Here is a 15,643-nt window from a genome sequence, read left to right on the forward strand (position 1 = left end):
TTATAGTTGAATTAGAATATATATATGGTTACATGGAAAAAGGTGTGGGACATAAGTTAGTTATGAAAGTGAATAGAGGGGATTTATATATTTGTATACATACACACACACACACACATTGATAGATTCCATTTTCCACATTGCTAATGTTTTTATAGCTTTCATGACATTTTTCAGTTATTATTAAAATAAAGAATGCTTTAGTGCAGTTCAGTACAATACTCAGTATGGTACAATAATACTCAGAACACTCAACTCTATGGCTGCTACAATTTTTCCCATTTGGAAATGTTCAAATTGCATTGTTAATTTCATTAAAGGCTTCAACATTCATAATACAATTTCTTTCCTACCTTAGTCCAAATCGTCATCCATATATAAGATTATTATTATTATTTATTATTATTATTATTTGATATTATTGCATGCTTGCTTGCTTGCTTTGTTTCTTCATTAATATTTTTTATTTATTTATTTTGTTCTCTTTTTTATTCCACATCTAACTGAATAACAGGAAACCTTGTTAATGAAAAGTTTTTTTTTTTCCTCAAAATAAACAAATGTAATAATTAAATAATAAACCAAAAATATAAAATTAAAAACTGAAATAGTCACATGACCATATATGGTTCTGTTAATGCCATTTCTGGTTCTGTTGATACCATTTGCAAATTTGTGTACTTGGATGCAAAGGAAAATAAAGCAACAGATTTTTTTTTAAACAATTTTGTTCTGTTTTTGTTCAGCATCATGTTCTTTTATAGTAACTGTTCCCAGGTTTATTAACTATTCAGATGCCAATCCACCCGAGATTTCCTTTGGTTCTGACCATATCTGGTTCAAATATTCTACCCATTTTATGCTCAAACTGGCTAGGTCTGACCTCTCACATCTACCCTACAATGTCATTCTAAAAATAAACAGTTGCATCATACAAGACAATGCATGATTAATTCGAAACAATGTGAATAAATAAGCATTAAGTTTAACTGAATAATGTGAATGCTTAAGGGTTAAGGTGATCTAAGTTAATGACAGTAAAGTTAATTTACTAAATTTTTCATTATTTTCAAAATTAATTGAAAAAACGTAAACTGCAACAGAAATATCGTACAGAAGGTTTCAACCCTCCTGAAATACAATAAAAACTGGTTTAGAAAAAGAAAAGAAATTCTGAAAAAAATCTTCATCCTGAAATGTCATTTTACTCAGAATTGTTACCTCTTACCATCTCCGAAGATGGTTCTGCTTGACCTTCACTGAGCTCTCCTCACTCATGAGTTTCTCACCAAAATCAACATGGTATCACTTTTGCACCTGCCCTATTTGCCAGATTTAGCACCTGTGGACTTCCATCTCTTCCCCAAGATGAAAATGCAGTTCAAAGGTCACTGTTTTAACATTGTTGTCAAGATTCAGGGTGAATTGCAAAAGTTCCTCAACTCACAGAAAACATCCAGGCCATATTCCAAAACTGGCAGCAATGTTGAGACTAGTGTATTGCTGTGCAAGGTGACTATTTTGAAGGAGATGATGTTAAAATTTAGGTAAATAAGTTATTTTTTTTATCAAACATAGTCCAGAAACCTTTTGATATCACCTTGTATGGCCAGTTTAAATGCTCAAGGGTTAAGGAATCTTGTAGCTAATAAATATTTTAAATACATTTTTTTACTTTGATATCACTCTCACTCACTGTCTTTCACTTTCTTTCTTTCTCTCTCTCTCTTTCTTTCACTCCTTCCCACACTTTCGTTTTATGTTAATTTTTTTAAAAGTCAAACAACACAGAATGCCTTTTGCTGAAAGACTCTGATATAAGAAAAATCTATACAATTTTTCTTTCTTATCATCCAGTAAGCATTTCTTTAACAGATGACAACAAACTAGAATGTCTATACTCAGAGGTCCAGCTTGTGACAACATGGATGTTAAATGATGATGATGTTCCCTAATTCCTTTGTAAATTACCACTTTTTTAATCATCCAAATAAGATCAATTATCACAAGCATTTTAAAATACATTAATAAGAAATATAATACATAATTGTTTGCATATTTCAGATAATTGAGTGCTCCAACCCATTAATATTCAGATTACTCTGTCAAATGATATCCCTATTCATTCACATTGTTTTGAATTAATCAGGCATTAACCATGTAACTTCAACATTCCAGTGATGGGATTGTTTATTTTTAGAATGTCATTGTAAGACAGGTGTGAAAGGCTGGATCTAGTTAGTTTATATGTAAACTTGGTCAGATGTTTTGTGTCAGATATGGTCAGTTTAAATGCTAAAGGGTTAAGCTGATTCATTGTCTTTTCTTTCAATGCCTTCAGGACAAATGCATGCTATTCTCTTTAATGTGCTGGCTACCAACGAACGAATTATTTCATGCAAAACTAATCCAGATCAGTTTTAATCAAGGTTTTTATGGCTAAAGTGTTATACACATCCATTGTAGCAGTAATCTGGCGTTTATAAAATATTTTCTGCATATTTATGATAGTTTCATAATACAGTCACAGTTTCTATAAGATGCAAAGCAAATTCATACATTTTATATACATTTGAAAAATATTTTATTTGAAATGTCCTTTTGACTTTACTCAGTGTAAAAAGCCAGCTTAAAAGGTGATTTAGACAAAACGCCATCAAATTTGACAAAAACTATTCACTGTACAAATTATGCATTGATTGGGCTTAAATAAATTCTAGTGGTTGTGCAGAAAAAATAGTTTTATTCACTGAGAATTCAGCTCTGTCAGTTGAGTTAACGATAATCTCTTTTTGCCAACCTTTACTTTATCTCCTTTGTTGTCATTTATAAGTCTCTTATCCCCTCACTCTCTCTCTCTCTCTCTCTTTCTTTCTTTCTTTCTGTGTCTCTCCCTTCTCTCTCTACACTCCCCCCCTCTCTCTCTCTCTCTCTCTGACATCTATTGCACACTAGTATCTCGTATTTACTGGCTTGTCTAACAACCATGGACATAAACAAAATGAAAAATAAACTAGCTGAGAAGAAGTACTACTATATCTCACCAACAACCAAGAGAAAAATAATTGAGGTGGCCTTCTACTTGGGCTTAATGGCTTTCCTTAGTGTTTTCATGGTGGTGTATTATGTGTTTCTGTATACCCCAAAGAAAAGGAATATATATCATATGTAACCATCTATTCACTGAAAGTGTCATTAATCCACAATTCTTGCACTAGTTTGGTTAGTAATGTACTTTAGGTTATTTAACATGCATCAGTTTTGGTGTACATGAACAAACCATAACATGATACATACTTTGTCAAAGATTTTAAAAGACATTTGCTGAGAAGACAAGTACAAAAAGAATTCTGATGAAAAAAAAATTCAAGAAGGTAAGAATTAGTTTTTGTTTGTTTAATTCACGTTAGATTAAATGAGAATATGTAAATCTATAGTCACATGTGAAAATCACATGACCATGATTCAATGATGTCATAAAAATCTTCAAATCACTTGACTCAGAGCAAAAGGAAGATCTCTTCTTCAGATTCATTTTCTTTTAGTGATAGAGGAAGATATCATTATCTTCTTATATATTTTGTCTTCTTATATATCTTATCAATATATTACCTCTTTGTTTTTAATATTGATTTCAAATTTTGGCATAAGGCCAGCAGTTTCGGGGAAGAGGGTAAATCAATTGCATCAACCCCAGTATTCAACTGGTACTTATTTTATCAACCCTGAAAAGATGAAAGGCAAAGTCAACCTTGGCAAAATTTGAACTCAGAACATGAATACAGATGAAATGTTGCTAAGCATTTCACCCAGCATGCTAACAATTCTGCCAGTTCACCATCTTCTGCTTGTTTTTAATATTATGAAGTCATTAAAGGTGGTGCACTAACAGAATCTTTAGCATGGTGGACAAAAGGTTTAGCAGCATTTCATCTGTCATTACATTTTGTGTTCATACTCCACCAAGGTCAACTTTGCTTTCTCATCCTTTCAGAGTCAATAAAATAGGTACCAGTTGAGCATTGGTATCAATGTAAATGACTTAACCCCTTTCTCCAAACTTGAGCCAAAATTTGAAGCCATTATTATCAAATATTGATACTGAATTTTGGTATTCTTAAAGAAAACTAATTGAGAATTATTTCTTCTCTGTTTCTCCATGGTGTAGCTTCAATCAATTCTAATCTTCTCTATTAACTGCTGACCTTTATTCCAAGAAAGACTTCCCAATATGCCAAAAGGAAATTATTGTTCTACAAAGTGACTAAATGAAGGCAGCAAGCTGGCTGACTTGTTAGCATGTTAGACAAAATGCTTAGTGATACTACTTCTGGCTCTTTACATTCTGAGTTCAAATCTTGCTGAGATCAACTTTGCATTTCATTTCTTTACAGCTAATAAAATAAAGTACCAATCAAGTACTGAAGTCAATGTAATCAGCTTGTTTCCTCCCCTTAAAAATTGCTCTCCTTGAATGCTATAATGGTATTGTATCCTGTTCAGAGGTAATGTTGTGTTCTTGGTTAGTTACATGCCATAGAAACCAGGTAACTGGTCTTGTAAATCTTAGAGCTCAAGAATAAAAGCGACAATGGGACTTAACTGAACCATTGCATCTTTCATTTTATTTCATAATTTCATTTTTGTCTCTTGCTTAAAAGCAGTGATGCTAGAATCAGTAGAGTACTTAGTGAAATGCTGTGTGGTTCACAGTGATATCTCTTTACATTCTGAGTTGAATTCCCATAGAGTTAAACTTTAATTTTCATATTTCATGACCAATAATCAGGTACTGATGATCACTATGTATGTATGTATTTATGCATGTATGCATGCATTGCATAAGAGTTAAGGGATAGAGTAGATAATATCCAGGCTACATGTTTCATAGCAAGTGGAACCTCGTAAGTGGTAAATATCCAAATAAGGTGTATACCACAGGTTACTCTTCAGGCCAAGGGTATCTTGATTCTAATCTTCTACACCTTCTTACACCTCGATCCTTGGATCTTACATTTATATATATATATTGTATAAAAATTAAAGTGTGTTCATTCCATTTACATGTTTTATAAATCTTTATATAAATCCTGCATACACTAACAGAATTCCACATGTATATCTAGTAAAAGGAGTAATCCTGCTGTATGATGGCAAACAGTAGTCAATAACTGTCTAGGAGATTTGAAATGCACATTACGAGGTTATTACCCAGATGATATTAAATAAATATATTTTATATATGTATTATCATTGTTTAATGTCCACCTTCCATACCCTTATTCTCTTATTCAGAGATGAAAATTCATCATGATCCAGTTTGCTTTCCATACTTCTAGGATTAATAAAACACCCACTCACACACAGATACATGCATGCTAGTCAGTTATTAAGGATCAATTGAATTGATTATACTCCAATGCAAAATTTGAAATCATTTTTGTCTCTTACTTATGTTCTCATTTATTAAGTAGATTTTTGTGTGATATAACATTTTATTTCAAAATCATCTATTTTGTGTCTGATTTCAGATTTTATTGTCCAAAAATCACATCTAAACAAGTCAATGGCCAAAACACTTTTAATTGCTATTAATTTTGTTATCTGTTACTGCTTATATACTTTTATGTCTGTTGTGGTCTGATACAGTATAGTCATAATTTTGTCTTGTGTAAAAATACACACACACATACACACAAACACACACACACACACACATCATCATCATCATCATCTTTTAACGACCATGTTCTCTGCTGGCATGGGTTGAACAGTGTGACAGGATCTGATGTATCCAAGGACTGCATTGCGTTCCACTGTCTACTTTGGCATGGTTTCTTTAGCTGGATGCCCTTCCTAATGCCAACCACTTTACAAAGTGTACTGAGTGCTTTCTTTTCTGCCACCTGTACTACTGAAGTTGCCATGTAACTCACAGGACTGCAAGCCCTGGGGTAGGAGGTGGGGTCAGCTTCATGCTAGGGGAAGGGAATTACTCAGAGAAGGTGGGGTGAGAAGAGGAGGTTTTCCTTCAGAGGGAGTGTTAGTCTCGAGTTCAATACAGCTTTGATATCCTATAGGTACAATATCTACCACTATCATTTAGCATTACATTAAGATATTCTATGATCAATCAGTAATAATTACTATGATATCATATCCATTTTCCATGTTGGCATGGGTTGGATGATTTCACAAGATCCAGTGAGCTGTGGGACAACACCAAACTCCAGTATCAACTTGGCATGGGTCCAGCCATGGGAGCTATGTCAAACTGTCCAACCCATTCCAGCATGGAAAACAGACGTTAAATCATAATCATCACCATTATCATCATCATCATCAGCATCATCATCAGCATCATCATCATCATCATCATCACCATCATCATCATCATCATCATTATCAACATCATCATCATCATCGACATTAACAGTTAGTACAGCATGAAATGGATGGCCATTGGCAATTACTACAATATTCTATGGATGATCATTAGCAAATATGTTCATATTATGTTTCTATAAGTTTCCATCTACCTCCCTTCCTCTCGTTTTATTTGTCACTCATCACTCATCCTCTCTTTTCTATCATTGTACCTTTACTATTACTACTACTATTATTATATCACGTTTCTCCCTCCCATCACTCTACTGGTTATAAAAGCAAGGGGTGGCACTGAATTTGTCCATAATCAATTACCTCCTACTATCACTATTTATTACTAACCATCTATTTCTCTCTCACACATTTACTCTCTTTTCCTCCCCCTCTCTCTCTTCCATTACCACCCCCTATCACTCATTACTGACATCCATCTTTCTATCTTTCTCACTACCACCTGCTTTTATTACTATTCATTACTCTTGTCTCTCTTTCTCTATCTTACCACCACTCAATCTTATTACCACTCATCATTTTCTCTCTCTCCCTCTCTGTCATACTCATACACATCCATTAGCCTTTTCCCTTTCAGTTATTGTTGACATCTCTTACTCTTCCTTTCTCTTTCTCTCCTATTATTCAATCTACCATCACCTTGTCTCCCTTTTATCTCCTTCTTTTCTCCTGTCATACTACTCATATTGTCTTCTATTCAGTCTCCCTGCGAACAACCAGTATGTAGCAGTCTATCACTTTCTTTTCCATTACTCCCTCTCTTCTGTCAATCTCCCTCTTACTCCCATCGCACTCAATCATCCCTCTTACTCTCTCACTTCTATTATCCTCTCACCTCCTTTTCATCACTCATTCTTCTATTCAGCAATATTGCTTTGAACAAGATAACAATGGCCTCTTAATGCTAGTGTCACAAAAAATACACCCTGTAAACTCTGATAAGTGGTTGGCACATGAACAGAGAAAGCATAGAAAAGAAACAATTAAGTAACCCTTTCTTCTCTAGGATGACTTCTGAGAGGACAACTTCTCAAGTGCTGATGTTATGATAAACTCTACTCAATAAATTCCAAAAATGGGTGATAGAAAGGGTTAGAACCATGCTGAAATGGAACGTATGAGCAAGTTGTGATCCCATCTAGGAAAGTAGCAAGTCCTAGGAAGAACTGATTTGGATCATGATGATCTGTCCAATCCCTGCCAATATGGAAAGACAGACGTAAATGATAATGATGATTATATGATATTCCATAGGTGATTTTTGATAACTACTATAGTATTCTATGGATGGTCATAAGTAATTACTATAATTTTTAATCATTAATAACAACTTCAATATCCTACATAAGACTATTGGCAGCTATCATGATATCTTATGAATAGCCATTAATAATTATAACAATATCCTACGATTATTAACAGCTATATATAACTATTACAATATCCTATGGTGAGAACTATATATATATATATATATATATCATCATCATCATCATCATCATCGATTAACGTCCGCTTTCCATGCTAGCATGGGTTGGACGATTTGACTGAGGACTGGTGAAACCGGATGGCAACACCAGGCTCCAATCTAAATTTGGCAGAGTTTCTACAGCTGGATGCCCTTCCTAACGCCAACCACTCAGAGAGTGTAGTAGGTGCTTTTACGTGTCACCTGCACGAAGGCCAGTCAGGCGATACTGGCAATGGCCACGCTCAAAATGGTGTCTTTTATGTGCCACCCGCACAAGCCAGTCCAGGGGCACTGGCAACGATCTCGCTTGAAAATCCTACGGAGGCCAGTCAGGTGGTACTGGCAATGGCCACGCTCAAAATGGTGCATCTTATGTGCCACCCGCACAAGAGCCAGTCCAGGGGCACTGGCAACGATCTTACTTGGCTTGCCGGGTCTTCTCATGCACAGCACATTTCCAAAGGTCTCGGTCAGTAGTCATCGCCTCGGTGAGGCCCAATGTATGAAGGTCTTGCCTCACCACCTCAGCCCAGGTCTTCCTGGGCCTACCTCTTCCACGGGTTCCCTCAACTGTTAGGGTGTGGCACTTTTTCACACAGCTATCCTCATCCATTCTCACCACATGTCCATACCAGCGCAATCGTCTCTCTTGCACACCACAACTGATGCTTCTAATGTTCAGCTTTTCTCTCAAGATACTTACACTCTGACGGGTATTCACATTGACATTACACATCCATGTTAAATATATATTTTTTTTAACCAAAAATTTGGTAAAAAATATAGTATCTGTTAACAATCTTAGCAAAAAACTCACAGTTGAGTTTTTGTATATATATCCTATATTTTATAATATGATATAATATTTTATGATATGTATTAATCATTCTGGATGTTCTATCGAAATGTACATAGGTCTATTTCATTATTATTATTATTATTATTGTTGTTGTAATAAAGTATTTTCAACGGATCAATTTTGACCTCTATTTAAAGTTGATATATATATATATATATATATATACACACACACACACACACACACACACACACACACACACACACACACACACACACACATATATATTTGCCTTTTATGTTTTACCTTGATGAAGTTATCAAGTAGTTAAAGCCATATATAATAGATAAAGCTATATATAACAACATGAGGAATATTGGGTTTAAGAAACCTTGAAAAGAAATAAAGTTGAAAGCTGCCTGTGGGACATGGACCCATATCTTCTGTAGTTTTGACAAATGTGCTGCCATTGCACCAAAACAATTCTTCGAATTTCCTTTATCTGTTTTTAAAGCTTTATACTTACCAACAAGAATTGCATGCTGTTCACTTTATAAGAATTTTTTATACTTTAAGAAACTTTGAGAAATGAAAGGAACTGTTTTAATGGTGGAACTCAAAGTAGATAATGCTATAAGTAATAACATGTAAATTATAGGAATAAAATATTTAATAATTATCAAGATAAACAGCATATGACCTTGCAGGTGGGGCCCAGTAAGAATTGTCTTCAAGTCGAGTAGCCCATCCCACTCAAAAGGTCCCTGAATAAGGGTTGTTTAAGGATGTTAAATGAAACACCCATGTTTCCAAAGGTGTATTATCCAAGCCCCAAAGAATTCCTCTCAACACATGGCTATGATGCTCCCCCACTACTTCTGCTCATGATCAGAGATACACATATCATCAGCCACCAAGGGACATGCTCAGTTGGTTAAGGTCAAACAACTGACAAGCAAATCTGTGGTATTGAGCAGAATATTTGCTGTAGCCCATCTTTTATACCAAGACAAAACAATATACATGATAACACTTCCAATAAGTTTAAGATCAGAAGCCATGGGAACCACTGCCTGGTATTATTATTATTATTATTGTTGTTGTTGTTGTTGGTGGTGGGGGTGGGGGTGTTGTTGTTGTTGTCGTCGTCGTCGTCGTCGTCGTCGTCGTCGTCGTGGTGGTGGTGGTGGTGGTGGTGGTGGTGGTGGTGGTGGTGGTGGTGGTGGGAGAAATGTATAGCAGTATTTCGTCTGCTACTACGTTCTGAGTTCAAATTCTACCAAGTTTGACTTTGCCTTTCATCCTTTTGGGGTTGATGAAATAAGTACCGGTCAAGTGCTGTGGTCAATGTAATCAGCTAGTCCCCTCCCCTAAATTTCAGGTGTTGTGCTTATAGTAGAAAGAATTATTATTATTATTATTATTATCATTATTATTATTATCATTATTATTATTATTATTATAAGATGATAGTGTGATGTTAAGATGACAGTAAAAAGGTGTTTGCTAATATATACATTTAAAAGTATTTTGATACTGTTTACAGATTAAAATGCTTTTGGGATTATATAGACAACATATTTTTTAGGATATGAGCACTATTTTTTTAATTTCTTCCATTTTTGGATTTCCTGTTATCTGTGACGGGTAGCAATCAACCACTTTTGTTATCGTTCCTAGGGTACATATGACAACAGGTATTGTTTTAATCTTGAGATTCCACATTTTGCCAATTTCTATTTCAAGATCTTTATACTTGCTCAGTTTTTTGGTAGGTCTTGACAGATACATTTATGTTGATTGGGACAGTCACATCGATGAGGAGGCATGAATTTTGTCTGACATCCTTCAATATAATGTCTGATCTATTTGCATTTATCTTTCTGTCAGTTTGAACAGAAAAGTTCCAAAGGAGTGAGATATGATCATTTTCAAGCATTGGAGGTGGTTTGTGTTCCCACCAGTTTTTATTAAGGGGGAGGTCCAAGTCTTTGCAAATTATCCAGTGAATATACTGTGTTGCCCTATCATGCATGTTGAGATACTCTGTAGGTGCAAGAAGACTGCACATGGAGACAACATGATCAATGGTTTCATTTTGTTGTTTACATACACAACATGTTGGACTACTGCTGTTCTTTAACATGTTGATCAGGTAGCTTCTTGTAGGTAGGCATTGATCTTGAACTGCTATGATAAACCCTCCTGTTTCTGATTTTAAGCCAGAAGACACTAACCATTGATGGGTAAGGGCTTAGTCAACATCAGCATTATTAGTTTTCTTTGGGTATTTGCTATTGAGAGGTTTTTCTTGCCATTTATCAGTAAGCATATCTAAAGCAGCAGTTTTAGCAAGGGTTGTCATGTGCTTAGCTTTTTCTGTGCTTGTTTTCACTATGTCTAATTCTGAGATTTGCCGTATTTGGAAATCACTAAGATTTATAATTATTGTTGTTGTTGTTGCTGTTATGTTCTTTTATTCTTTTACTAGTTTCAGTCAGTATGTGTGTGTGTGTGTGTATACATGCACACACACACATACACACACCCACATGCACACGCATGTGCATATATATATATATATATATATATATATATATATATATATATATATATATACAAGAATAAGGGCAGGGAATCGTCAATTAATAATAGAATTAATAATTAACAATTTTGCCAAGTAGTTCAGTATGAAAAAGCCTTTATCGGTAAAAACATTTATCATCATAAATATACAGGGATTAGCATTGAGTTGCTTCTCCAACATACTGAAAATTTAGAAATAGCAGTCAAAGAACTACTGATTCTAAACTACAAATTTTTCTCTAAATGGATGGCGATATTTATGGCACACATAGAACAAAAAACTGGAGGGGAAAGCATAAACAAAACAAGTGCTTTCCCCTCCGGTTTTTTGTTCTATGTGTGCCATAAATATCGTCATCCATTTAGAGAAAAATTTGTAGTTTAGAATCAGTAGTTCTTTGACTGCTATTTCTAAATTTTCAGTATGTTGGAGAAGCAACTCAATGCTAATCCCTGTATATTTATGAAGATATATATATATATATATATATATATATATATATAGATAGATAGATGCACACACATGCATGCTCATTATATCAGTACCAGTTCCTTCTGTGCTCTTTAGCTCTTTTGATAGAAAGTTGACGCCGCTGCTTTCTGTTGACTACTGCTTTCTCTACAACTCCCCATGTGATATTGGCTTCTTTCAAACAGTTATGAATGTTCTTGCTGTTTATGGCCTTTCCCCTTTTCTTCTTCCCTTCAGTGATGTCCATTTGAAAGCTGTTTTAGAATGGCATCATTCTGGTAGTTGAGGTATGTGACCTGCTTGTTTTAATCTTCATTCTCTGATGATTTCACTTATTGAATATGCACAAATATTATTGGTTAAAATGGGCAGGGGTAATAAACAAATTAAGCTACTCATAAAGGAATTATAATTTATGCACCACTTTTGTTTTTAAATAACATATTAATACTAATTGAATTCGATTTCCTTCCAAATTTACCATTTATCCCTATAGTTTTTACAATTCCACTATCACTGCCACCATTGTTGTTAATAGTTCTATATTATTTCATGTTCTTAGATAATATACTTTTGTTGTTCTTCTTCTTAGAGGTAAAAATTACTATAAATTGTCTACTTCTTCAACATTGGTTTGTAAGCTGAGATAGCAATGCCACATTACTAAAATTCAAGACTGATTATTATTCAGATTAATACAGTCTTTAAGAGGATTACTTATTGATAAGAGCTTAAGCAGATTTTTGTATGTCCTTGTTGATCGGGATTTGTCTCGTAAATATGGCTTTAGTATTGTTAAGAAGATAACTGAGTTTTGCACAATATATATTTGATCAATAATACAATTGTGAACGACAGACATGAATATTACTGTATATTTTTAAAATAAAACATTTTCAATTATCCTTTTAGTAATTTTATAACAGACTTGGATGTAATAAAAGTAACATAACAACACTTCATTGCAAGTGAAATAAGCTCAGTCAGATACCCTGCGTCTCACATTATTAAGCAAATCAACCTTCTCTCAATAAATAAATGTATATTCATTCAAAACCAGTTGTTTTCCCACTGACTGTTGGCAACACCTACCTGAGAACATTCTGTTAAAATAAATCGGATCTGCGCAGATGTCAACAAATGGCACCCATTTTTGTTATTGAGCAACATTTTCACCAACACAAATTATTACACAAGTATAATAAAAATGATAATTGAGTCAGAACAAACGTTTATTTAATTCAGCAGTAAAGGTTTAAGAAAAAAATGATTCATAAAGGACTTAATGGTAAACATAATAATATGTTCGAATGAAAGTAATCATGGAATTATGATGAGGTCATACAGCTCCTTATGCTTGATGTATGGTCCTCCACATGCAATAACCTCCCTTACGCGCTGAAAACTTGAAAACTGCTGTCCATCTTGGTAAATGTGCCTCTTCAGGATATTCTACAGGTTCTCGATCAGGTTTAAGTCAGGGGAACAAGGTGGCCACTCCATCAAACCACCTCCAGAGAAGCCTATTTGCTGCAGGTATTCCTTAGAATTCTTCACTGCATGAGACAGGGCATTATCTTGCATGAAGACCAGCTTTTTCTTAAATGAAAGTTTTTTGCTTTTTGAACCATGCTTAGAAATTGTCTTTTAAGAAGGTAACATATATTTTTGATGTCATCTTAATTCCATCTGGCCCGACCATCATACCACCATACTTTCCATGGCCTGACCATCATATGACCAATGATGCCAGCCCAAAACATAGCTCCACCTCCCCCCTGTTGGCATCTCAGATGATGAGGACAGCTCCCGCTGATTGATACCCAGCCATTTTTCTCCAACCATCTGGTCCATCAAGGGCAGCATGGCATTCAAGCTTTGAGACAATGGTAGACTTCTCATTCGAGTTAAGATCACGTTTCTGACCCATAATGACACTTAAATTGGGCACCTGCCTAATAATTTGGGACAGCAGAAATGTTGCTACTACATGATAATGGCCACCATTTGTTTTCGTCTGTGCAGATCCGATTTATTTGCCAACAGTCAGTGGGAAAATAACTGGTTTTGAACGAATATATATTTATTTATTGAGAGAAAACGGAATGAACCTGCAGGAGAAAATCAGAGAATTTCATTAAGAGTTATGTCCCTTCCTCACCATCAAAGTGGCATTTTGGTGGGGGTAGTGTGGGTTTGATATGTGTGTAGGGGAATGGAGTGGATGGAGTGGACGCCCAGTCTTAAACCTAAGTGTGAGTATATATATATATATATATATATATTTTATGTTTATATATATATACATGTGTGTTTAAGTGTGTAAGGTTACATGTCGTCAACACCACACTGAATTCTCAGGCTGGGATGTTCGAAAGTGGTGATCGTGGAAGTTCTCATGTTAATAATTTTGATGGAGTCCTAAATAAACTATCACATATTTCCTTTTATGTGGGTATGAGCAGAAAACCTCGCTTTTACAGCTCCTGCAGTAGGTGTCTGAGTGAAAAGACTTCTTTAGTATAGTTCTTTTCTCAGCCAGGCATAGCCTGCATCTACTTTTGAAGTAAGTCTTGCATCTCTCCAGCACTCTCTATTTGATGCTGTAATCCATGATACTTTGCTTCAATGATCACACATGTATAACTAGGGCTGTAACATCACGCCTCTTCTGGATATTAAATAAGAACTCACGGCTTTAAATCTGATTCTGAAAGGACCTTCTGCCGTGCCCACATACTTCTGTGCATTTGCCTGGGGTCCTTTGACATCACCTCTGCTTCATAAACGGCTGATTCTATGTTGCAGTGGCTGTTAAGAGGACATGCAGTGTTGCCTCTGCATAATCACCCTGCCTTTGTCTTGGATGTGGGTCTACCTACTATTATTTTATACTAGATGCACAGCTAAAAAAAACACCTAATATATATAAATATATTTGTGTGTGTGTCTGTGTGTGTGTAATGGTAATTAAGAAAAATAGAATCTGAAAAACTTTAAGAGAACAACAGAAAACGAAAGTGAAGTATATTTGGTAGTGAGGTCATACTCACATTCACTAACATAGTTTGTAACTTTCTTGAGTAGCAGACTTGATTTTCGCTGTCTCACAGCTGTCCCTTTGCTGGTTTTAACAGAGTCCAATCCAGTTTAAACAGGTTTTTCAGGTGCTGACAATCCAATTCTTTCTCTTTTAGTTTCAGTTCCTTGGGAAATGGTTATGACATTACTTTTCTTCCTCTTATCTTTTATCTTTATTTGTTTCAGTCATTGGTCTGTGGCCGTGCTGGCGGGGGGGGGGGTCTGCTTTGAAGGGTTTTAGTTGGGAAGATAACCCTAGTCCTGATGCTTATTCTATTGGTCTCTTTTGCCAAACTGCTAATTTACAGTTGAATGTTAAGGAACCGCTAGATGAAGTGGTGATAGGTAGTGGACAGAGAACAAAGACACACATATTTATATATATGTGTGTATGTGCAAGTGTGTGTGTGTGTGTAAATGCATATATTATGGGATTCCGTGCAGATTCTGTCGATGACACTTACTCACAAGGCATTGGCCAACCTAGGGCTAGTGTAGAAGATACTTACCCAAAATGCTGTACAGTGGAACTGAACTCGAAACCACATGGTTGCAAAGCGAGTCTGTTAACCGTGCACGTTCACTCTCTTTTTTTTTTAATTGATCATAGACTTGAAATCGTATTAAATCAATACTACTTGACCTCACAGTTGTAGGTAGAAAATGTTGGTTGGTAGTCAAAGCCACGTGCAGATCAAAGGCTGAGCATTCACATGTGGATGTATGATATCAACTAGGTTAAACATCCATAGTTGTTCTCGAAACTAATTTATAAGCTTAAACATTGGTAGGTGGTGGCGGATTGCCAGTGAAAGGACCAGGTGCTTATTAACAG

The 15,643-nt window shown here is 35.2% G+C and overlaps 1 long non-coding RNA gene across 4 annotated transcripts in view; it reads left to right on the forward strand.

Annotated features, from left to right (window-relative positions):
- Window positions 1–2,220: 2,220 nt before the first annotated feature.
- Window positions 2,221–15,643, forward strand: part of LOC106881766 (uncharacterized) — a 77,510-nt gene continuing 64,087 nt past the window's right edge. Inside the window, exon 1 of one of the 4 annotated variants that reach the window (XR_016243684.1) lies at window positions 2,221–3,374. This is a non-coding gene — a long non-coding RNA (uncharacterized LOC106881766). Of the gene's footprint in view, window positions 3,375–11,990; window positions 12,015–15,643 lie in introns of those variants that run through there. The other 3 variants (XR_001410896.3, XR_016243682.1, XR_016243683.1) reach the window with 3 other exon arrangements.

The sequence above is a fragment of the Octopus bimaculoides genome, chromosome 11 (assembly GCF_046866305.1).
Source record: "Octopus bimaculoides isolate indiv1 chromosome 11, ASM4686630v1, whole genome shotgun sequence".
In the NCBI taxonomy this organism is placed as follows: Eukaryota; Metazoa; Mollusca; class Cephalopoda; order Octopoda; family Octopodidae; genus Octopus; species Octopus bimaculoides.